Genomic DNA, 27,436 nt, shown 5'->3' with positions numbered 1-27,436 from the left:
CATTAAAATTAATGAACACAACTAAGTTAGGTCCATGAACTTCAGCAGGTCTACTCTGGATAAAACTGTGTTGAATTCCATCCATTGTTTCTTCTAAATGAACACTAAGCTGTAAGGCTGTATTGCAATGCACATTTACTTGGAAATAGTGATGCAAGTAGGGAACTTTAGACTTAATGGTCTTTCCAGGGAGGGGTGGGTGGGCTTTAGGTGGCCATGTGTAATACTTCAGTAGCAAAGCACATCATTAACATTTCTCCCTCACCCTCATCATTCCCTGCTTTGCAACAGCTTCTGCATTCCTGAGATGTTAGAACAAAAGCAGAACTAAAAAGGTTGCAAACTCTCATTTAAAAAAAACAAACAAACCAGGAATAAATACTCTGAGCATGTGCGATTTTAAATTCACTTAAATCAGAGCACCATCATAACTGCAGGAATAAAATGGGTTTTGCTTCTGCTTCCCTGATGCTGAACACATTTGCTTGGGAATAAGCAACATTTTGTAGTAGAAAGGGCTAATATATTTTTAAAGTAAAAATAATAAAATGAGCATCTGTAGCCATCTACATGCCCAGCCGGCTGCTCCCTGAGTACAAAGTATTATTATTATTTTAATATGAGGAAAGGAAGCATGCTGTCCTGGCTTGGCTATACCAGCTGATATGCTGGTGCCAGGCCTGGTGGCTGCTGCCCCCATAATCTGCCACTCTCTGGGTAGTCATGGAAGGGGGGAAGCCATAACTGCATCACTGTCACATTGACACTACCCAATATTATGTTCTTGCTTGCTGCTTTTAACCATTGTATAATTATATGCACTTCATCGTCTGTGTTTTGTTTATTGCATTCTGCTGTTGCACATTTTTATAACTGTGCTCCATATCTATTTATTGTACCCCTTTGGTCTCCACTGTTGCTTAGTTTATAACGTACAGCTGCACAGGTATTGCACTTTGCACATTACGGTTTGGGCTGCTTACATTTTGTTCAAAAAACAACATCCCCTCCTCTCAAGCCGTAACCATGTGAGTGAGATGCTAAGCTGTTGGGTGGCAAGGGGCAATGTGCCTGGGGAATCATGGGGTGGCGCTGTGGTCTAAACCACTGAGCCTCTTGGGCTTGCCGATCAGAAGGTTGGTGGTAACTCCTGCCAACCTAGCAGTTCGAAAGCACGCTTGTGCAAGTAGATAAATAGGTACCACTCCGGCAGGAAGGTAAACAGCGTTTCCGTGCACTCTGCATGGTGTCCCGCTGTGCCAGAAACGGTTTATTCATGCTGGCCACATGACCCGGAAAGCTGTCTGTGGACAAACAAGCTCCCTCAGCCTGAAAGCAAGATGAGCACCACAACCCCATAGTCTGCTTTGACTGGACTTAACCATCCAGGGGTCCCTTATCTTTTACCTTTTTTACCTGGGGAATCATTCTGTAGCTGGGGGTATCTAGGCTGCCTTAAGTAAGATTACAGATGGTTTCAGAGATGGGACTGGCTGGGTGAGGAGGAGAAGGGAGAGTTGTTTGACAGTTGTCCCTCCTTCTGCCTCCATTGAATGAGTCCTAGGTTGCTCTGCCAGCCAGCCCTCTGGCCTGCTGGTGCTCTTATTGGATGTCAAGCCAGTCATGTATGGCTTAATTGTGGATTGAGGGGGCATCCTGGCATGTATTACTGAGACCTGGGTGGGTGAGCTGGGTGGGACGCATCTGACTCAGCTCTGTCCTCCTGCACAGAGGGCGAGGGTTGAAGGTGGAGTTGCCATCATACATAAGAATTCAATCTCCTTCACCAAGAGATCCCTCACCACCCACTTCCCTGCTCAGCAGGCTCTCTACTTGAGCTGGTGTAAGAAAAATTGCAGGATTTTTATTCTGGGAGACTTTGACATCCACAGCTGGGCCACCCTGACAGGTTTAGCTCAGGCCTTCATGACCGCCATGAGACTATCTCAGTACATCACTGACCCAATATATGCTGCAAGGCCACTGGTGCAGGAACAATGGGACTCCTAGTCTAACACTATTGGGGTGGGGGGCACATGTTCCCCCCCCCTGAAAAAAAAAAGTCCACACAATGAGAAAATGCACACAGGTAAGAACATTGCGCGCGTGCACCCCTACCCCTACCAAGTTTTCAGAAAAGAGGCACTCAAGCAACATTCACTTTTAAAACAAATTTAAAAATAGAATAAAGGAGAGAGTGCAGTGAAATTGACAGTGAAACTGAAACTTTTAACACTTGAAATCTCTATTTAGAAGTTCCTGTACAGGTTGTGTAAAGGCTGCAGGGTGTCTGGAGAACATCAAACATAATTGAATATTTCTGGGCTCCTTTTTACCGGTAATTTACTCTAAAATGGGGAACCCCCATCCTGTTATTCTGAAATTTGACACCTCTGATCTTTCAAGGGTGTAGTAGAAAGCCAGAAAGTTCCATGCCATTTTTGGATGAGGGTGGAAAGTGAAATTACAGGCAGTTGACTGGATGTCCCATTGAAAATTGGCTCAGGGTCCCAATGAAGTCAGTGGAAAAGCTAAAGGAATTGGGAGATACCTATTTATTCATTAAACGTATACCTTGCCCTTTGTCCCTGAAGGATACCCAGGACACCCAAAATAAAATGTGATGAAACTGTATCCATTATACAATAGTTAAAATGACTTTATACAATGCCTAAATATACCTACTCCATATCTGAAATAACGGTGGATGAAAAACAAAATGAATGCAAATCAAATTAATGCATTTTTTAAATAAAAAAGGTAAAGTGAAAAGAAATGGGAAAACAAAATGGAAGGTCTGTCTCTCTTCTGGCCTTTCAGCATTATATTAAGACTCTTTTTTTATTTCAGAAGTCTTTTGGTATAGCTCCAGCTTCGTTGCTATGTTATCTCTCACTGCTTTTGTGTTTGTTTGTTTGTTTGTTTGTTTGTTTGTTTGTTTGTTGCTATTTTTCTCCCTATACTATATCATATGGTTGTTTTTGAATTTATTTGACTATTTTGTTTCTAAGTTTTTTGTTAGCCATTGAGTGTGTGTGTGTTTTAAGACATATTATTTAAAACTCATTCTCAGTCAGTTCTCCATCCAAAGACCGATTATCACATTAGAATATTTTAAGACATAGCATGTTTCCCATGTCACTTTGATGAGAATAATGTTTTATTATTTATTAAGGATTAATTATTACCATTCTCATCCTGCATACAGCACCTTACGGACTTAGATTTGATATCCTGCTTTATCACTACCCTAAGGAGTCTCAAAGCGGCTAACATTCTCCTTTCCCTTCCTCCCCCACAACAAACACTCTGTGAGGTGAGTGGGGCTGAGAGACTTCAGAGAAGTGTCACTAGCCCAAGGTCACCCAGCAGCTGCATGTGGAGGAGCGGAGATGCGAACCCAGTTCACCAGATTACGAGTCCACCACTCTTAACAACTACACTAAATAGCACCCAAGAATAATCCTATTTCTGGAAAGCATAGTAGATCAGAACCCCACCCCCACCCCGCACTTTAACATTGCCTTCTAATGTTCCAGTTCCCCTTGCGCCATTTCTCTGTCCCTCTTCTTCCCTCCCCCCTTTTTCTCAACAGGTTCTGCCTCCATGCAAGCAGGCAGAGATAGATACACATGCAGTCCTAGGCTGGCATTGCCCTGTCTCTCTCTTCCTCCACCACCACCACCCCACCCTCCTGCTGTCTTGGAGGTGCGTTAATCTCTACAGAACCTTTCCAAGCCTCTCCTGGATGATTCGTTTGCGAAAGAATGAGGCATAAATCACAGCCATGTCACTTCTTTTTCCCCTTAAAGGGTAGCTGAGGACAAGCACATCTCAGCATCCATCCAAGGAGGCCTTTCTCTCCCCACTCCTACCACCCTGAGGAGCTGTACAAAGGAAGTTTAAAAAAATCTAATCCCAACCTGCCCCCCTTTCAGAGCCTGCCTGGCCCTTTCAAGCAAGGCACAGGAGGAGTTTTTCATTTTTTTTAGTATTAAAATCCCACAACGTTATTAAAAGGAATTGTTCAATCCCTTTAATTGGCTCGGAAGATAAATTCTTTCCTCAGCCCAGGGGTCACGGCCATCAGCAGCTATTTATTAGCTGCATTGATTGAGAAGAACAGCCTTTAAATGGAAATAAATTGAATTCTATGGCAAAGAGGATTCCATACAGGCTACTAATGTAAGACAGGAAAGCTTAGCAATCACTCAGAGGGAGTTTGTATTCTACATATATATTTTCCTTCTTTCTTTTCAATTTCTTGACAGCCTCAACTATTCTGCTCCCAACCACACACACCCCTTAAAGAAGGCAGGACCCAGAAACAATGTATAGAATGACAGGATAGCTTACTGAGCAGATTCCCCCGCCCAGTTGGTTATCTGGTTTGTTCTTCACTTGCCACTCAGGCAAGAGTGGATGGAATTTGTGGGTAGAATGAGGAAAAGAGGTTAAAATAATTGAAGAAGATATTTGTTTCAAGCCACCCCCATTAAACCAGCAACAAGTAGCACTTGTTCAGAAGGAGAGCAGGTTGGGGTAAGGCGAAGGATATAAAACCTACAACTACAGACAAATGTATCAATACCACAGATGGAGAAACTAATTTGACAAGTCAGAGCACGGAAAGATATAATAATAATAATAATAATAATAATAATAATAATAATAATAATAATAATACAATAGCCACCACAGACACACGGTGGGGGAGGGGTTATATTTGATTTAGTTTGCATTTAAAGGCCAGCTTAATTCGCATTTGCTTTGTGAACTGAAACAGAGTCATCTTTCTCACAAAGGAGAAGGCTATCAATGGCTACTAGCCATGATGACCACACACTGCCTCCGCAGCTGGAGGCAATAATGCTGGAAACCATGGGAGGGGAGAGGGCTCTTGTGCTCATCTTCTGCTCCCTGGTTTCCCACTTGGAGGACAGGAAGCTGGACTAGATGGGCCACTGGGCTGATCCAGCAGGCTATTCTTGGGTTCAGAAATCACACTTCTCCAAATTATGCAGCTAAGCTGCATACACTACAACATGGAAAGAAATGCATATATTAGTAAAAACAGCATGCCGAAAGGCATTGGACTAGGGGAAGCTACTTTGCAAAATGTGTACATTAAGTAAAATTACATCCTGTAACACAAAAATTCTGGGGACTTTTCAACAACAAAAAGGAATCAGAAACTGCTGCAGAAATGTGAGGCATCAAACACAAGACGGGAAAGAGGAGGAATTGGGGGAAACGGAAATAGATTTGTCCATCCCTAATGGTGGTGTTACTTTATTGCTCAGCTATCCCATAAGGAACATGACTGGAGGCCCCACCCCCCATCACATGGCTCACTCTTGGGCTATATCATTGTGCGCTGGCCTATAGCCTGGATGATATCATTACATTTCTTGACAGGCCGACTAGCTTGAAAATATGATGTAAGCTCTGTTATTTGTTACTGTTGCCTCAACAAATAAATAAATGTGCTTATGTATTCATTTAAAATGATTTAAAGCTTGAAAAATGGAGGACTGTCCTTCTCTTTTTAAAAAAAAGAAAAAAGGAAGAATAATATTTTGCCTTCCAAACGACACATTTTTATTTTGCCTTTGCCACCATCCACCGAGTGCCGAATACATTTCATGGTGCTCGCCTTCATCTGGGAGTTTAATTGCTTGAGATTGTTACTCGTAGGCTGTTAATTTATTAAAACCAGATCCCTTGTATTACTCCGGAGCCCAGAAGAATCATTGCATTCCATTAAGGGCAGCCGCGCGTGCCGGCTTTGCTTTGTCTCCGGCCACCTCTGTAATTGCACCCCTCTGCTAAGCTGGAAAAAGCTCCCCAGATGCCAGGCCAGGCAACTGGCTTCTCATCAGGGCGGATTATGCTGAGAAACGTACGGATTCGTCGCAGGAGGAGAGGAGGGAGCTGGGAAGGCAGCGTGCAGCAGGGTTTTGTTTCAGGAAAAAGAGAGGGGGAAGTTGCCAAGTCTCATCTGCACAGAAGTAAGGATGGAAGAGAAGTTCCATTCAGCTCGCATTTATAGGTGAGCTTCGCCTAATTCACTGTTTCCGAAACAATTTGCAAACTGAGATGTGGCCATCCTTTGACATCATCAGGGAAGTTTTTAATGTGTGACATTTTAATGTATTTTTTCATCTTTGTTGGAAGCCGCCCAGAGTGGCTAGGGAAACCAAAATTATTATTATTATTATTATTATTATTATTATTATTATTATTATTATTATTATCTGCGCTTGCCTAAATTTTGCAACGCACTTTGCCAGGCAAGTCGTGTGTACAGAAAATGCATATTGCAGGGTAAAGTGAGAATAACATACAGAAATTAATCGTGTTTGCAAAAATTGCTTTGCCAAAATGTGTTTATCAGCCAAAACTGCATTTCAAATGTTGGATCGGTCAATACCACTCAGCCTAGCTACCAAACTAGGTTGTTTTGAGGAAATAATGGGGAGGGGCTCTACCCTGAAGTCCCCGGAATAAGGATAGAATTAAAATGCAATCACAGAATCAGAGAGTTGGGTGGAACCTTGGAAGTCATCTGGTCCAAAAATTAAATATAGCACCTCTCATCAAGCTCTCCTGTTGCTTCTCTCACTTTGCACCTCTTCCTCTAATAGATGCTTTCAACTCCTTCTGTGCTTTTTTTATGGAAACCTTCTCTGAGTGCTTGTTAATTTGTGACCTTTATCCAAATTAATTACAGTGAAGTAGTTCTCACAATCGCTAGCATGGATTAGAAGAGCTTCCAAGTGCTCCTTGGAAGAATGAAAAGCCTTTGTGCCATTCTTCAACCACTCCGATTGTGTGAACAGAAGGTGTTGATAGATAAGTAAGGCACTTGGTGAAACCTTGGGAATGTCTCCTTAATTTTTCTTTGCCATATTTAAAATGAGGTTCACACGAAGGATGGCTGCAGAAAACTTCTTAGTGTGCGTTGGCAGAAAGGTGGCGTAAGCAGGTAACAAGGAAAGAAATGTTGCCTGCTGAAAATACAGGATTTATACAGACTTGGGGCTAGGTCTCTCATCTCTTCATTAATCAACCCCTAATGAATTGCCTCCATTGAAAACGATGGTGCTTTGAGTGGGTATCAGGTGTTATGAAAGTTTTAGCTGTGTTGTTAGACATTCACAGATGCAATTAATGCTCTAGTTGACAGGTGATGAGTAGGCATGTGAGAACTGGTCCCACACCTCATGGCAAAGTGGCCATGTGGTTGCTTCAGCCGAAGGAGAGCTGTAGTGACTTGGAGAATTATCAGAAGATAAATGATGCAAAGGTGCAGCTATATAGTATGATAAGTGTGGGGCTGCTGCAAAAAACGACTACAGTGGTACCTCGGGTTAAGTACTTAATTCATTCTGGAGGTCCGTTCTTAACCTGAAACTGTTCTTAACCTGAAGCACCACTTTAGCTAATGGGGCTTCCTGCTGCTGCCACCACGCCGCCAGAGCACGATTTCTGTTCTCATCCTGAAGCAAAGTTCTTAACCTGAAGAACTTTTTCTGGGTTAGGGGAGCCTGTAACCTGAAGCGTATGCAACCCGAGGTACCACTGTAGTCCCATGTCTGATTCCTTATTCCTTGATTTCATTTATTTCATGAAATTTACATACCGCTTGACTGTATAACCTCAAGTACAACTTGCCATGTGCTCAGGCATCCTAACACTACGTGTTTCCAATCACCTCGTCCTCTCCTGAACATCAATAGCAGTGTCAGCTGCTACAGTTGATAAAGGAAGTTCACTATATGAGTTTCCTTTGTCAACTGTATCAAGCCAAGGGTAGTCTTACTGCATATAATGGAGGAAGAAGAACTCAGTGGTAGAGGACACGCTCTGTATACAAAGGCTCCCATGTTCAATCTCCACCATGTCCAGGCAGGACTGGGAAAGACCAACACCATCAGAGAGACAATACTAAACCAGATGGACCAAAGGTCTGATGTGATATAAGAAACGCTCTTGCATTCTGAAGATAGGGCTGCCATTTTTAAAATGTCTGTCCATCTAAAGACAGTTTACTAAGAAGGCACTTTCCAAAATTTTCCATGTAAGTGGTTGACCGCATGCCCTTGGAATTCAAGCCATTATTTCCCAGGCTACCCACTTTGGGCAGGTTTTGAGTGGCTTGGGGTGCCGTCTCTGGACACATGGCGATATGATCACACAATGGCTTTGCCATGTGCCAAACTCTGAATGGACCCACTATGCTCACATTCACAGTGCTCCAATTTGGACACACCTGTTGGACTCAAGAGTTTCTTTGTCTCCTAGCGAATCTGGTAAGCAAGAACTGAGTTCCACAGCAGCCAACTTCTCTCCAGCAGAGACTGCTTATTTCTAATATGTGATTTATTTTAGCCACAGGTTGGCCAAACCTCATCAAAGCTCTCTTTAAAGCCGTAAAACCAAGTAAAGAAAGGCTACAATGTAAGGCTCCCAGAAACCCATTTCATTTAGATTAAACTAGGCAGTTATTGTGTTTTAATACCAGAATTGATTATTATAAGTATGTTTATTGAGCTTTAGTAGCCTAGATTTGTATCTATTTCATAGTTGTTAATCTGCGATAAATATGTTTTTAATAATCTTGCACTATTTATTGAGCATAAAGCTGTCTACTGAAATGGAGAGTGAGATCGCTAAAAGATACTTATTGTATGTTACTCTGCCACAAATTCATTGCTGCATCCCTTTTTGCAGAGATTTACTTTTAACTAGGGGTAAAAGGGATGTAGCTCTTGGGCAATAAATATATTTTTAATAAGCTATTGATATTTAACCTGTTATCACCAGCTTAACAAACGCATGACATTAAACGGCTATCGGCAAACCGCTCTTCGTAATTTCTTCTTCGGGAGTTGATGAAAGTGGCGCTGGCAAACGTAAAATCTAGAAATAGGAGCAGTGTGGGCCTTATAGGACAAGTTGTACCTACACAGCTCTACTGATGCATCTATGTCTTGCTATGCCACATTCCAGCTATTCTTCTCCCATATGCCCACCTACAGATCCGCCAATACATCTATGCCTTAATAGGCTGCACTTCTGCTATTCTGGTCCACATGCCCACCTACAGCTCTAGCAAGGCATCTCGTTCCTGGCATAGAGCACATTCTTCTATTTCAGTAAACCTTGTGATTGCCAGTGCAATTTACTTTGGACTAGAGCTGATGGGCAATCCATTAAGTTTATCTCATTTTGGCTGAAGGTAAGAAAATTGAAATAATAAACAAAACTAACAAAGCACCTTCAAACACAAATTCCAGTTGCACTAACTGGAGCAGTGTCTTTTTCTGGGGGGACACAGGGGTACGCATACCCCTAAACCAGGCACAGGCAAACTCGGCCCTCCAGGCGTTTTGGGACTACAACTCCCATCATCCCTAGCTAACAGGACCATTGGTCAGGGATGGTGGGAATTGTCAAAAAGGGCCGAGTTTGCCTATGCCTGCCCTAAACATTTTGTGAATCTAACAGGAGAAGAAACTAATAGATAGATAGATAGATAGATAGATAGATAGATAGATAGATAGATAGACAGACAGACAGACAGATGATAGATAGATAGTTTCTTCTCTAGCACGGTGAATCGTCAGTTCCATTGAATAGCACAGTGAATCGTCACTCTGTTGCTGCCCCCAATGGCGGCTTCATTTCCTGTCACAGTGTTTCCTGAGTCTCAGACAGAAGCAAGCATTTAATGTCTGAAGCAGGAGTTGGAATCTAGCACAGTGACTGGTCAGTTTCGTTGTTACCACCTCCAATGGCAGCTTCATTTCCTTTCCCAGTGTTTCCTGAGTCTCAGATGGAAGCGAGCATTTAATGTGTGAAGCAGTGTGGAATGTGGATGTGATAATATAAGGTAATGCATGTTCTTTGTACTTTTGTCCATTTACTGTATTGATTTTTCCTGATTTGAACTATAAAATGATGGCTTTCTTGAGTCAAAATAAGAGTACCCTTAAACCTTTTTTTAGGAAAAAAAGCACTGAACAGGACTGAGCCTCGCCCATGTTTAGGGCCCTTGAGGTGGAGTGAAGCAGCCACCCTGAGCAGGAAGAATCTCATGGGGAACTCATGAGACCTCACAGAGCTCTCACAACATCTGACAAGAGCTCCACAAGACATCATGAAATGTCGGTGGAATCTGCTGCCAAGACACTTTCCCATTTCACCTCAGGCGGCGAAACAGGATGGGCCACCCCGAAACGTCACAAAATACTTTGCAAACTCTCAAGTTCTCTCTACTTGGCTGGAACCTCTGCATGCAAAGCACTAAATCCCAAAGGGACCTTCCTTTGAAAAGAGTTAAGCTCACACAGGCCAAGATTTCACTGGAGTCAGAGCATGCTTAACTCTGCTGGATTGTGGCCAATGTCTTTTAACTGTCTAAGTACCAGAAAGAGAGGGAGACACAGCTAAGGGCTTCTCCACACTTCCTCTTGCCCCATTGCTTTCCCCAGGGGGGAAACTACTCTTTGGCACTCAATTGGAGCAAACAGCAATTTGGGTTTTCTCAAGATTCGGGTTTTGCACTAAAAAAGCACATGTCTAGCAAAAAAAGCCCTGCTCTGACCCATGCTTTCTAGGGCAAGGGCAAGCAGTAGTGTGGACAATGCCTTACCCTCTCTTTACTTCACTTAATGGAGTGAGTGAATGAAGAAAGATTAAAACCACCTCCTCCTTTCTTTTCTCATGGTCCCATCTTGTTTGTTACACATCCACTTATTAGCCTTTCAAATCCTTCCTTTTGAGCTCCGGTCTGATTCCGCCATATGCCACACAACGAGGCAGCGATCCAAACATGGCAACTTTTAATTGAGCCATATCATCAGCTCCGGATCAAATGTAAAATTAACGATCCTGAATCATAATAATCATAAACTCACACATAACCCCGCGCGCCGGCAAATAACTATTTGCCGTGAGTCTAGAGTGTTAAGCTGATTTGCAAGAAGTGCACATGCTACCCAGGAATTCTAATTAACCAAATTAACACTATCACTTGAAATCATGTCTCGGCGGCAGGACACTTCTGAACGGCCTCGGGCTGGCAGCAAAGGAGCCAGATAAATAGCTGTTTCCATCTACAGGGCTTCAGAGGACTCTGCTTCTCAATGGGAACAAAGATAGCCACACACTGGATATGTTCTATTGAACTGATCCAGCAGGGGAGACTCATGCATGGAAGTATGTTTACACACTAGGTGCACATCTACATATGTACCGCAGTGCTCACTGGGACTCATTCAACTGTTTAAATGAGGGTGATTTCTTTTGAAGAGGATGGGAATGCAGGTAACACGAGCTGGATTGGGGCCTGTGTGTAAATTGGGGCAGAGTGAGTAGGACACATGCCAAGGCAAAGCAGTGATTGTGATAATGTGGCAAAAACTTGTCGTGACACGACAAAACACAAAGAGCAGGAAAAGACCACTGATCCATGGCTTTTGCCCGTAACTGGTTTCCACTATAACCAGCTAGTTCCCAGAAGCAATGACCAGTGCCAACAATCCACTGAAATGGAGTAACCAGCACCAAACTCCCACCACTCCCTTAAAGTCAGTACAGTGGTACCTTGGGTTAAGTACTTAATTCGTTCCAGAGGTCCGTTCTTAACCTTGTTACGGAAAAATCCGAGGGTTCCCTTGGACGAAACAAAGACACCAACCAGAGCAAGTCAGAGCAAAACAGCAGCCAGTAGGCTCGGTCTTTATTAAAGGATAGACTGTCGCGACAGGACTCCCACCGCCCACGAGGTGAAGCAAGATGGAAGCCCCGAACAATGAGAGACCCCAACTTTTATTAACCACTAATCCCCTTGACTACACCCCCAGAATTACATCATATATACATCATGATTTTATTAAAGAACAGGAGGAGTCGAGGAGGAGCTTCCCAGGTAATCCGAGTATCCTGACACCTGGCGGGGACCACCTTTCCCCCTCCCCACATGAGTCATTTCCATAAACAAAGGAATGGGCGAAGTTTCCCTGCCCCCTGAGGGGAATCCGGTCGGGGTCCTTTGTCGGAGTCTGTGTTGAATACACTACCGTATGCAGTTTATTGTGTTCCTGATAGCATTTCGTCTGAGCCCTTCCCGATGGTTATCAAGGTTGCCCCGCCATCCGGAGAAGGGCTGTTGTGTACGTGACTGCACGGTTCAAGGCTTATGGCCGATCAATCCCAGCTCACCCCCCTTCGATAGTCCTTGTAATATGCGGTGAAATAAAAGTGGTCCGGTGAAAATCCATTGCACGGCTGATTTTTGGTGAATTTGTAAAGAATATAGTCACTGAAGTTCAAAGTACTTTCCTCTTTCGGAAACAACTTGCAACATTTTGATTAGATCAGTCATGGTCCATTGAACTCGGAAACAATGAATTGGGAGCTGTCAAAAGGTGAGGGAACAGACGCTCGCAGCTTGCAGTACCAGCGTGGCCGCCACAAGGGGCGCTGTCCGATAATGCTGATTGGTCGAGGCGGCCGCTGTTTGGTCTAGAGTTCGGTCGTCCGGTCTACTCTCAATAAAGATAGGGCGGCGCGGAGCGCTAAACAGAGTGTTGTCAATGCAGCGCTTCCTTATTTACGGAAGGCTTTTAAGAGATGGCCCTCTAAAGAGACATCTCTAGGGTCAGGGAGGGGAGATGCGTGTGTGTGTGTGTGAATGTGGTGCTTGTGCGATACAAGTGTTAATGGAGGGGGGGGTGGTTTCCGGTGACAACCTGAAACTGTTCTTAACCTGAAGCACCACTTTAGCTAATGGGGCCTCCCGCTGCTGCCGCACCGCCAGAGCATGATTTCTGTTCTCATCCTCTTGCAAAGTTCTTAACCCGAGGTATTTTTGGGTTAGTGGAGTCTGTAACCTGAAGCATCTGTAACCCGAGATACCACTGTAGTAAAAAAAAAGGGAAGAATCAGGAGAGAGTCAGCCTTTCTCTCCCCACATACTGTCAATCATCCCCAAATGACCAAAGGAGGACTATCAAAAACACTGTGGAAACTTTTGTACAAGGTGATCTGAAATCCCACTGTCTCCTTCTTGGGTGGTTATTTAGACTCCTCTCCAGTGTAAATGTGGATAGGATTTTAATTCTGACCCAAGTGCTTCACTTTGTACTTCTCTCAGCTTCAGCCTCCTTTCTGAGGCCCAGTCAGTTTGTTGGCAAATATCCTTTTGTGACTCTTTCACCATCTCGTTCTGAATAATTTCATGCCATCAGCAAACCTTGCAATTCAACCCTGACCCAGACAGTTTTGGATAAATTAAAACCACTGGTCTAAATGCAAATCCTTGGAGGACCCCACTGTTTACTTCGCTCCACTGTGAAACAGTTGATTTATTTCACTTTATGCTTCCCTGATAAGATCATGCTTTGTTCTTGTAACCTCCCATCATCTCTTATCTCCCCCCCTCAAACACCACCCTCATGTATAGGAATAGTCTTGTTTATATTCTGCCATCTTCTCAGATTCACCCTATCTGAGCATGAAGGAAACTAACATTTAAAAAAAAATCCAGTTCTCCAACAACTATGAAATTATCACAATTTTTTTAAAAATGAAAAATATTTTCATACTTTCATACCCCCCTCCCCAATCTAGTCTAACTGTGCACTTGCAAATGAAGGATGCACTTCTAAGATGGTATCACTGGAAAGAGTAACTATCAGCATGTTCAGGTGTTCTAGAGGGTGCAGAAATCCGAATGCAAAGATGCAGTAGAAATGCAACCAATATCAGACCGCATGAAAGATGCATTAATACAATCACTGCAAATTTGGTCAAGTCTTGTTAGCAAAGCAGTAGAGATTGTGGTGAAATGACATCCTATTTATGTAAGGATCGTTGTCGGAAGAAACAGCAAAGAATATCCCAGCAGGAACTGAGTAGTTGTTTGTGTTGAAATGCTCTAGACCAGCCTTCCCTAACCTGGTGATGTTCTAGACTATAACTTCCAGCAGCCCCAGCCAGCATGGCCAAAGGCCATGGAGCTTAAGGCAAAACTTTCTGGAGGGCATCAGGTTGGGAAAAGCTGCTCTAGGCCAATGCATGTCAGGTAGAAACTGTACTCTGTGTGTCTAGGAGATGCACAAATGGACAGATCTGGGCAAAAAATGGGATGCTTCTGAAGACTTTCTGCCCAAAGTACACTGGGCTACAGCATTCATCATAACTTCCTAGCACCTGTAGAGATCCTCGCCCTTTCTGTTTGTTGTAATCATTGCTATTGCCTTCCATTTTTATTTATTTTTTTACTTCCCATGCTGATTGCCACCATGAGGAAAGGCCCATTAAATTCAGCATCCTTTCAACGGCACCCCAGAGGAAGCTTCCTTTCTTCACCCAGAAAGAAGGACCATTTCCCCCCAATATTCTCTCTTTCCCACCGTTGCTCCCAGATTAATTGCAATCAGCTTTCTGAATTGTGCATTTACAAAGGCAGCCTAATAGTGAGCACCTGCGGGAGCCCCTAGTTAATGCCCAGTGGGGGAGCTGCTCGCTGCAGAACCCGTGTTAATGCCCGGCAGAGTCATTATAATGAAGGGTGTTGTGGCAAGATAGCACCAGCGGAATCCGTTCCTAATGAGAGACTTCAAAGCAGTAATGAGCTTGCAAAGCAATCCTTTTCATTTACTGAACTGGCCCCATATGCTCGGCGTTTAGACAGGGGTCACACATCAGGCAGAGAGAATGTGTGTGCATGTGGGCGGATATAATATATTTGTCATTCTCTAAAAAGCACAGATTAATAATTGCCCTCACTGAAACAAGACCTTTTACCGTGAAGTGAGCCGGGGAGAAGGGAGACATGCCAGCCAGGGTGCCGGTGGCTCCCACAGGTCAGATCCTGGATGCACTAAGAGCTGAAGTAAATGTTTCTAATTAACTCTTTTGATTCCCTAAAAAGCGACTTGGCGGTAACCAACTCTCTGGTCAGCAAGTTCTAGGCGCGATTAGACTATGACTGGCCAAATTGCTCCGCCCTGAGAGCAAACATTTTGTGGCTGTCAGTTGCAGGGAGAATTCACACACATATGTGATTTCTAGCACCATCTTACCTGTCTGCATTCAGACAGGCCAACTCTCCATCATCTGCCCTATGCCAGAAGCTAAATTTACCTCCCCTCTGGCTCCAAAGGGAGAGGAGGGGTGTGTGTGTTTGGAAAGAGATGCAGTGAATCACGGGGACTTGGAAACAGGTCATCTGATTTGCACAATTCACCCCTGCCTCAAACACCCTGTGGTGAGGAATGCTGACTTGTCAAAAACAGAGGTGGGAAACTGCAGATATCCTATTAATAATTTGCTTGCTAAGTTGGGTCACTATTGGCAAAACATTTTGCAAGCCTCGGTGTTAGTCAATCAATGCATTTTTTAAAAGCATCCCATAGTTGTGGAATAAAAAATATTTGCATTAGTATCCAAACAGCTTCATTGCTCTTTATGGCTGAGATCCAAAGGCCACCTTTCAAGACATCCACACACCTTGGTAGCCATACCAGCACATTTCTCTTCTTTCTAGCTTTTTAGTCGTAGCTTGCCGTACCGTATCCAATGCTTCTTCTGACATTCTCATAAATTTTGGTGGTGGCCTGTTTGTCAGCACCCCAGAAGTCTGCAAAGTCTCATGCTGTTTTGCTTTTCTGTCCCTTTTGTTCTCCTTTATCTCTATATTTTTCAGGGTCCGTTAACTTTTCTAGATGTTGCCTATGGATCACTGAATAGCTCTGGATTTTCAAAATTATTATCTTGTTAAAGCACAGCAACAGAGGATTTTTTAAAAAGTGAAAAGCTTTGTTTAATTATTTTTTAAAACACACACAAGAACAACGACCCAAAGCTCTTCAGAGCTCCATAGGCAGCATTCTAGACACCCTCGTATTATAACGCCTATCAGAGAACACAAACAAGCCCCACAAAAGCTCTGAAGGTGGTTTTTTTAATGCAATGCAAGAGAATCCACCCTACTAAAAATGTTTAATTTAATTTATTGTTTTCTTTTAAGATATGAAAAAGCAAGGTACTCTTGCTTCTGCTCCTCATGGTGTGGGTGGGTGTTTTTAAAACTATACTTGCATATTTTGTATCCGGGGTGGTCTATAAATATTTTTAAAATAAAGAATGGATTTTGGAGGAAACTGAATTCTTTTTACTTCCTGCACATAAAGTTCCTGGGCCTATCGGTTTGTAATTTGGCAAGCTTAATCCACTTGGGAGGTGGAACTCCTGTGCCTGTAAATTTAATCCACTTAAACCAAAAGGGGGGAAATGTTAGAGCCATTGTTAGATTCCATTACTGTGCATGGGGAACACACATATTATGTGTACAGAGCCGGTCAGATCCTGAATTACAGATCAAAGCACAAAGTGACTCAGAAACAGAATGGAATTTTTAAAAGCACCTAGATGCAAGATGAGACTTGGGGTGGGGTGGGGGGCTCCATGCGCCTATTAAACAGTCCTGTCCTGGCTCCCACCCTCAAACACAGCACTCAGCTTAGATATCCCTGAAGACTCGATTCCACAAGTCAGTACATGGCTTAAACACAGATCAGGTCTACACAGTTTGTAAGTTCAAAAGCTCTGAGACGTATGCCTAGGCCCAAGCTACGGTGTTGTCTTGACACTTGAGACACGCCTCGGGCTCGTCTTCTGAAGAGCAGGGCAGGCACAGTCATTCTCATGGTTCTCGCCACAAGCAATGGGACTGGCCAAGCAAGCGGAGACCCCTGTGAGTCGGCCACATCTGCTCATGCTGGTGCCAGGGGCTGGATTGACTCAGCCAGCTCACTGGCCAACTCAGGCTCAGGCAATCTCCTCAGTCACCTGAGAAACCTTGTTGACAGGAGGCAGGGTGGGAGCTGGAAATGGTGGTGCTGTCTCCTCCTCTGGGACATCCTCACTAATGGGGCAGAGCTAGGCTGTCTCCCGATGCAATACTTGACCCCTCAGTGATCTCATCCCAATCCTCCTCCCCCTCTGGCCAATTATGTGCCCACGAGACTTAATGCTAGCAAAGTCCCCTGTGGCCTGACCATAACTGTCAATGTTTCCCTTTTTTAAGGGAAATTCCCTTATTCTGAATAGGATTCCTCGCAAGAAAAGGGAAAAGTTGACAGCTATGGGCCTGACAGCCAGTCCCCAGTAGGCACTCTCAAATACCAGCCTTTTCCACCAGCTCGGGTCTTTGGGTCAGGATTACCCCATCCTCACAAAGCACCATAGAGAGGGGCTTTAGGGGAGGCCAGAGAGGGCATTTAAGGCAACACTGACCTCTTCCTCTTCCTTTAAGGAATGGAATGTGCCCCTTGAGGAAGTTAGCCACAGAGAGGAGAGCAAATCCACTACTATATGCATGTGTCCTTCACAGCCACTAAGGGGAGCCAGACTATAGTGGCAACATAGGAAGCTGCCATATACCAATTCAAACCATCTAGCTCAGTATTCTCAACACTGAAAGGCAGCAGCTCTTGAGGTTTTCAGGCAGGCGGTATTCTCATTCCTACCTGAAGATGCTGAGGATTGAACCTGGGACCTTATGCATTCAAAACAGATGCTCTCCCGCTCCTCAGATATTTACCTTACTCTCTCTGGATGGTATCCAGACTCCTATGTAAGGGCTGGTCTTGACCCTGAGAGGGAAGGGGAAGATTCTTCTGCAGAGAAAGGAGAGTTAAAAATCAAGGATGTTTGGTTTCCTGCTAAATGTTTTGCTGGACAGAGACCCTTGACTGACTAGCAGTCGTCGTTTTCTTCCATTTGAGACTTAAGCCTCCCCCCCCCCCTTCGAAAGACTCTGTAACATGCTGTAACATACTACCAGTACAGTGGTACCTCGGGTTACTCCGCTAACCCAGAAATAGTACCTTGGGTTAAGAACTTTGCTTCAGGATGAGAACAGAAATCGTGCTCCGGCGGTGCAGTGGTGCTTCAGGTTAAGAACAGTTTCAGGTGAAGAACGGACCTCCGGAACGAATTAAGTACTTAACCCGAGGTACCACTGTAAAGAGTATTTGTACCCAGCTGATGCTCTTCTCTTGAGCTGCAGCCCGAGTCAGCCTGAGGAATCCATCGAACAAAGTTCTCTCGAGGTAGTCCCTCTCCTCGTCGTACCCACATGGCTCAGCAAATGATCCCGAAGACTTTCGCATGCCATTAATAGAAAAGAGTCCAATCAAAGTTACCAGGGTATCTGTGTGGGATGCCGTCAACAAAATGCAGTATCTGTCATAGGATCGCAAATCATCAGCGACTGTAGCTGTACAGCCCTCCTTAAAAATTACTCTCACAAAATGAAGCAACTGAGCACGAAGTGAGCATAAAGGCTTCCCTTTTTTTCCCCTTTATACTTTTCCGAGCTTTCCTTAAATTCTTGTGTTGCCGTTTCAGAAGGGCTACACAAAGAGCAGTCAATTTAAATAGCACAAGCAGAGCAGGGGGGCAATTTTCTTCCTGTTTTCTCTCGTACACGTACAGTCTTTTTTCAGCAACATCAGTAACAGATCACAGCGGGGCGTTGCACATAATCTGCATCCGTCTTAGGCAACGCATGGCACTAGGAAGATGTGTCAGTTTTAATGGTATGCAGCACGCAAGGATTTGATGAGGCCAGCCTCCTGTCCGACAGTGCTGATTGCGCCTGCCGTTTGTTGCCACCAGCAGCGCAGCCTAGCTGCCCTCTGCATCACAGCCCCTGTGTCAAGATCACAGCCACGTTGCTGCCAGGTTGCATCATCGCATGCACATCTAGGTCTTTGGCATATACACTAGTCATACACATCGTTCCTACTCTTATTCTGGGAGGTACATGAAATCCTAGGCGGTGGTGGCTTGTGAGGGTGGAGGGAGGTAGCAATGTTCTCCCAGCCGCAGTGCTGTGCTCGTTGCGATGGGGCAAGGGAACAGCAAGCTCAAAGTAACTCTGGGACAGTGTTACTCCCATCAGAAATACCACACTGCCTCTCTGCCCCTCCCCAACACACCTCATGGATCAAAGGGGACATTTCTTCCAAAAGTATAGACTATTCCAGCCTTCTGTCTATATTCAGGGATGGCAGCCACAGCACTGAATGCATATGTGAACAGAGGCAACCTGGAAAGCAAACCGCTACAGCATTAGCTTAGGTTTGGGATGGGTTTTTGGAAGACACCTGTGCATGAATTTGTTTCATGTGTGTAGATCAGTGCACGCTAACCCAGAAATAGTGCTTCAGGTTAAGAACTTTGCTTCAGGATAAGAACAGAAATCATGCTCCGGTGGCGTGGCAGCAGCAGGAGGCCCCATTAGCTAAAGTGGTGCTTCAGGTTAAGAACAGTTTCAGGTTAAGAACAGACCTCCGGAATGAATTAAGTACTTAACCCGAGGTACCAGTATATTCTGATGGCATGAGTGTCACAACGACTGGTAGATTCCTATCTGTTACAGCCTTCATCTGCCTTCACAGCCATTGTAACATACCACTTGTTATCTTCCGCCTGCTCTGCTGTTGAGTACTTTTTTGATCATTCTTTGTCTAGCTCCTCCCCTTTGACCTTACTGCCTTGGGTGACCCTGCTGGGAATGCAAGACTCCCGATGGCTTCACTCACAAGGGTCATAGGAACGTGCAAGCTCACTCAAGACGACAAGGTGGTGATCCAGCGAGTGAGATCATCTACTCTATTCCAAACCTAAAAATGGAAAGTGAAATGCTGGTGGTCAACAGAAGAGGTTTAAAGACTCTCTCAAAGCAAATCTTTAAAAATGTAGTATAAACACTGACAAGTGGGGAACACCGGACTGCGAGTGCTCCAATTGGAGAACAGCCTTTACAAAAGGTGTCATGGACTTTGAAGACACTTGAACTCAGGACAAAAGGTGGACACAAGCTAAGAGAAAGGCACATTTGGCAAACCCTCATCATGATCAACTCCTGTCTAGAAACCTATGAACACATGTGGAAGGACATGTGGATCCAGAATTGGCCTCCACAGTCACTTACGGACACACTGTTAAGACCATGTTCATGGAAGACAATCTTACTCAGCTACTAGTGATCACCAAAGAAGAAGAACAGCATTAGCACCAGAAACAAATGTTTCCGTTTGGGGGAGGGAGTTAAAGAACAGGCTCCTCTCTTTTCCAGTATTGCCCACCCTAGCTGCAAGGGCAAACATAAACCAGCACACACACACCATCCCCAACATCGAAACTCTGCAGAGCACAAACCTGTCAACCCAACACTCACCAGTTTCCTTTATCTCTGTGTGTCACTTCCCAGTTTTCTCTCTCCTAAATACGAAACCACAGCACACACGTTCATGGAGCCAGTTGCCAGCAGGGTGCAATCCTCTCAGACCAATGAGCAAAGCAGCAGCTGCTTGTCACCAACTTCTTCTGCCTGAGTGGACGTCCAAAACAGTGGCAGCATCAGCACGGATTTTCAGCCCAGCTCAGCATACCTTGGCCCAGCACTCCAAGACCAGAAGACAACAAGAATATACAGCGGCCATCCTGCAGAGAACCTAAGAGCCTTAAAAAGAAAAGAAAAAGATGCTACTCCTACTTTGTTTGGTGATTTAGACCCTCCTCCAATTCATACATCAAATACATAGAATAAAGTGGTTACAGAGCACCCCATATTAAATTTTGGGAAATGCTCAGGAACAAAAGACATGCTTGAACAAAAAAAATGCATGATGTCACCGAAACAAGGTGAAAAGAAATTCCAGCAAATTACAGGCTTGGAAAGTAAGCGCTCATGTAAAGTGGTTTTGAGAGTTTTTCCTCTTTGATGTCTAGAAACTTTTCATTTCCATACATCATATTGAAAAACAAAGCCTCCCTAGATTTTGATGCGGCAGTCCATTGTTTTTTCACAAAGCCTTCATAGAATTGTAGAGCTGGAAGTGGCCACAAGGGGCGTCTAGTCCAACTCCTTGCAATGCAGGAATCCTTTGCCCAACATGGGAACTAAATACCTAAGGGATTGGAAAAGCAGTTCGTGGTTAAAATTTCCCAAGGAAAGACTTCCTGAAAAGATGAGGGTGCTGATCTTTTGCTAAGGCATCAGAGTTCTCACTTTTATTCTTGCTATAGCTTTTGGATTAATAATAATAGTTTTAAAAAGTTGAAACCTTGAAATGGGGAAAGAAGCTGTTTGCACCAAAGGGAAACAATGTATTCTTTGTATGTTGATTTCCTCCAAAAAGACAAAGCAGCGCAGTTATTAGAGCCGAGCAAATTATTTTGAACAAATTATTTAGTTGTCCATATTTTTCTGTTCATAAGTTATCTGCCACCTGTTTGCAATTTTCTCAAAGCTGTTGGGATCCTCTGTAATCTGCCAAAAAATGTCTGCAAAAAGAAAGGCTTTGATCTGTAGATTGTTATTCACATAGTTCCTTGTAAGTGTTTGAAATAGAATCACAAAGTAGGAAAGGGGCCCAGGGGTTGACTAATCCAATATTCTGCTTTCAGGCAAGAAAATTTTAAAAGCACTCCTGGCAGACATGCAAGAGACAACCAGCTTTTCCTTAAGGCCAGTTCTCATAAACCCTGCCTAGTAGCAACCTGCCGGTCAGAGCGGTCCTTATTAAAGCTAACAGTGCAGCAACACAATTGCCTGGAACCTTCACCACTCAGGGTCTCTACTTCACACCTATTTCAGACACAGAGCGTCATGTGTGAATTGGCCACCTTTCTGCTTGCAATGCCATTGAGCTGAGCAAGTCAACACACCTATAGGTTTACTTGCAAGGGTTGCCCTGTGTTACAAAATACTTACCTGTGTTCTTACAAACTGATTTATTTTGACTTGGCAAGCTCAGCTCTTAGCCAATGCATAACATTTGTTGTTTAACATTGTTTAAGAAACCTCAGCAAAGCCCTTTCAAAATTGCTGAACAGAAGAGGTGGGGAATCTACATTCACAATCAGTTGTTTGGACTTCACTCCCAGTTGTTTAGAATAGGCTGCATGTTACACTCCATTGAATGTCCATTGGGGTCTCTTCAGACCTGCTGCTGAATACACAAGGCTTGGGGCATGAACATCCCTCACACCCTCTAATACACAGGCGTCTAGCCTAGACAATTCTGTGGGTCTAAACAGAGTTGTAATGGTGCCTTCTTCCACCCTCACAGCATCGTTCAGCCTGGACACTGAGGTCCAGCGCCGAGGGCCTTCTGGCGGTTCCTTCACTGAGAGAAATGAGGTTACAGGGAACCAGGCAGAGGGCCTTCTCGGTAGTGGCGCCCGCCCTGTGGAACACCCTCCCAGCAGATGTCAAGGAAACAAACAGCTATCTGACTTTTAGAAGACATCTGAAGGCAGCCCTGTTTAGGGAAGTTTTTAATGTTTGATGTTTTATCGTGTTTTTAATATTCTGTTGGGAGCCATCCAGAGTGGCTGGGAAAACCCAGTCATTTATTATTTAAATAATACCCATTTATTATTTAAATAATAAATGATTATGATTATGATTAATACAGTGGTACCTCGGTTCTCGAACGTAATCCATTCTGTTTGACTTCCAAAACGTTCAAAAACTGAGTCGCAAAGGGCTAGCCACAAGTTCAATTGGAAAAATTGGAAAACATGCAGCGGAAGCCGTTTGACTTCTGAGGCGCATTTGAAAATGGAAGCAATTACTTCCGGGTTTTCAGTGTTTGAAAACCAAAACGTTCGGCTTCCGGTATGCTCAAAAACCAAGGTACCACTGTATAAGATAGTCTTTATCCTGCTAGAGAGATTCAAACCCATACCAGAAATTTAGGTTTGCAGAATTAATGTCGATTAAAGCGCACATGAAGTCCTCGCCAACCTGGTGCCTTGTGGATCTGTTAGACCTCAACTTGCGTCAGCCCCAAGAGAAAGAGGGAAGAAGAGACAGGAGGGGGTTACATGGAAGGCCTGTAGCCAAGAGGTAGCACATCTGATTTGATGCAGAAGGTCCCATGTTCAATCCCTGGCATCTCCAGATGGGGCTGGAAAGGACGCTTGCCTGAAACCCTGGAGAGCCGCTGCCAGTCAATGTCAACTGCAATAGGCTTGATGGAGCAATGCTCTGACTTGGTACGAGGCAACTTGCTATCTGCCTGAAGCTTGCCAACACTGATGATTAAGACGGTGCTACTGGAAAACAGCTCCATGCATTTAGCCACTGCTTTTGCAATTAACCTTCATGCTAGGTTCAAAGGCTGATAAGAAGCAGCACAGTGGAAAACCCGCATTTCATCCCAGCTGCTTCCTCCACAGTGTGCACTAGTATTTGGCAGAAAGAGAGAGACCGAGATAGTGTGAGTTATGCAGGTGTCATAATAAACCCAGGATGTCAAGGTATGTGTTGCATGAGTTCCTAATGTGACATGTGTTCTTTAGCCCAGAGCCTGGCTCCAGGCTAAGAGCTAAATTTTGATATTCTCTGAGGCTAAAACTTCTTCAAACCCCTTTCCGGGTTAATTAGGGAAGGGAAATTTTGGATGCAACTCGCTGTGAAACAGGAGTAGCTCTGGGAATGCTATGAAAGTCAGGTTTGAGAGACCAAAACAGATGGGGCTGCTGCGGGTAAATTTAAGGGGCTCTTGCAGCTAACTTTAGAAAAGTGAAGAACTTTACGGGGGAAATGAGACAGTGTCTCTCAAAAGCAGAAAGACCCCCGAAGAAGCCCCGTTGACTCAGCCACTCGCAAAACAGCTCCTGTCTCATATCTTCAAATTGTTTTATATTTAGAATTTTCCTACTCATCTTTAATTCTGTCTCTCTCTCTTCCCTTTTGTGCAAGCACGTCGGACGGGCTGTGCTGTCAAATTATAATTACATTAGAGGAAATTTAGAATTCGCTGCGTTAAAAAGGCCTTTGTGCTCGACAAGACAATGGGTATAGGGAATGATGGGATGCCGTCTCGTTTCAAGCGGTGCACATTTGCCACTCTTTCTTAGCACACACCTGTGGCTGTCATTGCATACACCTGTGCTCAAGTGATTGGGAGCCGGGAGCCTGGATGCAGACACACCTGCGTTAGATCACTTCCCCAGGGTTGCGCAATCACCACAGGCCTGTTTGAATAACTCCACCAGTTTTAGCAGAATGCACACAAAGGACTATGACTTCATTTATGCAAATGACCTATTAAGAAAAAACACCCTGGCAAAATGCAAGTGCGTTCATGGGGTTCTCCTGCCTTGGAGCTGAACGGAAAACACACGGTCAGTTTGGATAAGAGGGACTTTTGAAGAAGACAAGCTCCAATGAGGTGTCCACTTCTGTACACATATTGGACTCACAGCCTTGGCTTCACACTGAAACACTAGAAGTTGACTTATTCCAGGTCAGACCATCTCACCCACCTGGACCAGAATTCCCTGTATTGACCTGCGGCCCTCCAGGTCTTAGGCATAGAGCATGGTTGGAGACTTTCCCTTGCAGGTGGGGTAACCTGTCAGGTGCTGCATGTCAGTGGTGGGCAGGGCCAGAGCAAAAGTAGGTGGGGACATCCATCTCTCTTTCTCTTTCTGACACTCCATTCTGTCTCTCCCTCCCTCTCTTTCTAGTGGGCTGTTGGGGAGCGGGGTGGACAGACTGCTCCTGCCAGAGGCCTGAAAGTATTTTTTTCTTTTGTAGGAGGCTTTGAAATCAACCCAAGGGCTGCAGGTTACCCACTCTGGCGCAGATACTTTTAACTGGAGAAACCAAAGATTGGGGGGGGGTCTACTGTGTTGTTCCACGGAGACAAACTATTTTGGTGCAGTGGGAGATGCCGTATTATAATTTAAAAATCGCATTAGCTGCACCATACACTAAAATGTCTCGTGCTGAAATTGTACACTACCACAGAATTCAAAACGTCACATTGAGGTCATCTGGAACCACTAAGAGAATATGCCTATTGTGCCAAGATGCTTCCTAAATTAACAAGGCACGCCCAGGTGTTTCAGGTGATTTGCATCCTTTTTGGACAATTGCCTTTACAGTAATGATAATTGGTTTTGATTAGAAGAATATCAGAAGTAAGCTTTCAATGGACAGATGGGGTTGGGTTGGAGGGCACTTCCACCCAGGGACGCAGACTTATAAAAAATATTGGGGGGGCCCGGGAAAGCTCATGAATAATAAATAAGCTCATGAATATGCAAATAAAGTGGCGCCGCCTCCTCGTGAGCGAATAGGGGAGAGCGTGCTGCGCCTATTAATCAGCTCCGGAACAGCTGATATGCGGGAAACGCGGGGCTAGCCGGAGAAGAGAGGGCGAGCCCTCTCCGCTCCGGCCCTAAATAGGGCAAGCCACGTCCCCCCAGCCAGCCGATTGGCTGGCTGGGAGGTGTGGCTGGTCGGGATTCCCCTGTTCTCGCGGGGGCTGAAACCGCCAGGAGGAAGGAAATTCCCCCCGGCAGTGCCTTGGCAGTGGCGGTGGTGCTGCTAAGCAGCGAGGCAGGAGCCCCCGCCCCCGGGGATTCCCTAATCTCGCGGGGGACGGCCGGGGCTGTCCGACTAGGGCGCGCGGCTGGCTGGCTGGCTGGCGAGGGAGCAGGTGGGGAGGAGGCGGGGGACGGCGGCGGCGCTCTGCTGGAAGGGCGCCCGAGATTATTGGGGGGGCTGAGCCCCCCCAAAAAAATTTTTGAGGGGGCTCGAGCCCCCTCAGGCCCCATGGAGTCGGCGCCTATGCTTCCACCTCTAAACGGGAAATAAATTTGATTCAGTTTGCATTTAAAGCCCAGCCTACCTAATGCCCACCTTCAAAACTATAGAGTGGTACCCCTGGTTGCGAACAGGATCCGTTCTGGAGGCCCGTTCGCAACATGAAAAGAATGCAACCCGCAGCAGCGTGTCTGCGCACGTGTGGGTTGCGATTCGCCGCCTCTGCGCATGTGCATGACGTCGGTTTACGCTTCTGCGCATGCACGAGCAGCAAAACCCAGAAGTTACCCTTTCTGGTACTTCCGGGTCGTCACGGGACGTAACCTGAAAGAACGTAACATGAAGCGGACGTAACATGATGTATGACTGTATGTGGACTTCAACATAGTCACCTCTGGAAATTCACTTTTCTCCTGAATTTTGCAATGCTTCTCCAGCCAAGTAATGTGTAGGGGACATGGAATGCATGTGGTTACGTAAAATACATAAAATGCATATAGAAGCAAAATAACACACAAATATGCATTATATGTGGGGAAATTGCTTTGCAAACAAATGTATAAGGAGAAAATTGTGAGCTGGTGCGACTTTAAAAGTTCACAAACTGATGTGGAAATGTGGAAAACTGAAATCAAGATTGGAAGAATGAGAGACTGAGAAAAGCTGACTGAAATTGGCTGATACATCCATCCCTGCTTCTGTCTTCCCTTGCCCGGTAAATGCATCAAGGAGATCCTACCTGAGGGCAAAGGAAACAGATGCCCGAAAGGAACAAACCTCAGCACAGTCATGGGAGCCACATGGGCAGGTCTGCCGGTCTGCCTGCCCAGTAGCTAATGCTGGAGAAGGGGAAACTATCCAGCTTTCAATATTATTTGCACCTGAAATAGTTTGGGGGCAGACATACTGCTTCATTTCCACCTGCTGCATGTCCTGTAATGTCCTGCATTAACATTTCATATAAAAAAGGTATTCTGGTGGGTTGTTGTTTTTTTGTGTGGGGAGGGATTTGTCCTGCTTTTGTTGTGCTATGGTTTTGTTGTGCCCACCCACTCCAAGACAGCACTGTGGGAAGCACCAGAGAAGAACTAATAAAGCAGGATAAATCCACCACTAACACTTTATTATAGTGTCAAGGACATGGTGCAGAATACACCTGCAATAAAGAACCAGTCAGGGAGGGGAGTTTAAGTGTGTTACCTGCATTTCTAATCTATTATTTCCCATCCCAAACCTCTACTGAAAAGGGTAAATAAATAAAACATTGAACAGGACCATAGAAAATCATCACCAGGAAGGCCATGCTGTACCCAGGACACTGAAGAGATAAAAATGAGTCAATTTCCTGCCAGCGCGCCAATGTGCCGTCCTCCGCAGCAACATCTCGCAACCTGGAGGGAAAAGGCTTGGCTGGAAAGAAGCCACAAGACAGCATGTCAGCGCTGCTGGTCTACAGCTATGTAGTGGCCCTAGGCCAGAATTTCTGAGGGCTAATGAGCTGCCTGACTCTGAAGAGACACTGACAGTCATTTTAAGGAAGCAAGGAGTGCGAGCAAATGACAGTGATGAAGAGCCTGCTGTTCGTTAGGTTCCTGCAGGCAAGAGGAGTTGAGAGGGAGGAAGCAGCTTGAAGCGCTGCGTTCCCACAGAGATGTTTTCTGCCCTACCATGGTCCGCAGGAACAGGCAGCTGGATGTCAGCAACATGTGGGGGCAGACTTTTATCTGCAAAGCAAACGAGGAAGGCAGTCCAAAATACAGGCCGCAGCAGCCAGAGAAA

The 27,436-nt window shown here is 44.9% G+C and overlaps 1 long non-coding RNA gene across 1 annotated transcript in view; it reads right to left on the bottom strand.

Moving 5' to 3' along the window:
• The window catches only part of LOC310699190, a 34,404-nt gene extending 7,912 nt beyond the window's left edge, over positions 1-26,492 (bottom strand). The window contains exons 1-2 of the long non-coding RNA XR_014521984.1: positions 26,397-26,492; positions 22,785-22,859 (exon numbers count right to left, since the gene is read on the bottom strand). This is a non-coding gene — a long non-coding RNA (uncharacterized lncRNA). The remainder of the gene's footprint in view (positions 1-22,784; positions 22,860-26,396) is intronic.
• Positions 26,493-27,436: the final 944 nt, after the last annotated feature.

Source organism: Podarcis liolepis (genome assembly GCF_965112155.1).
Source record: "Podarcis liolepis genome assembly, chromosome: 2".
Taxonomy (NCBI): Eukaryota; Metazoa; Chordata; class Lepidosauria; order Squamata; family Lacertidae; genus Podarcis; species Podarcis liolepis.
Note: the sequence above shows the minus strand (reverse complement) of the source record. Positions and strands in the feature narration are given on the sequence as shown.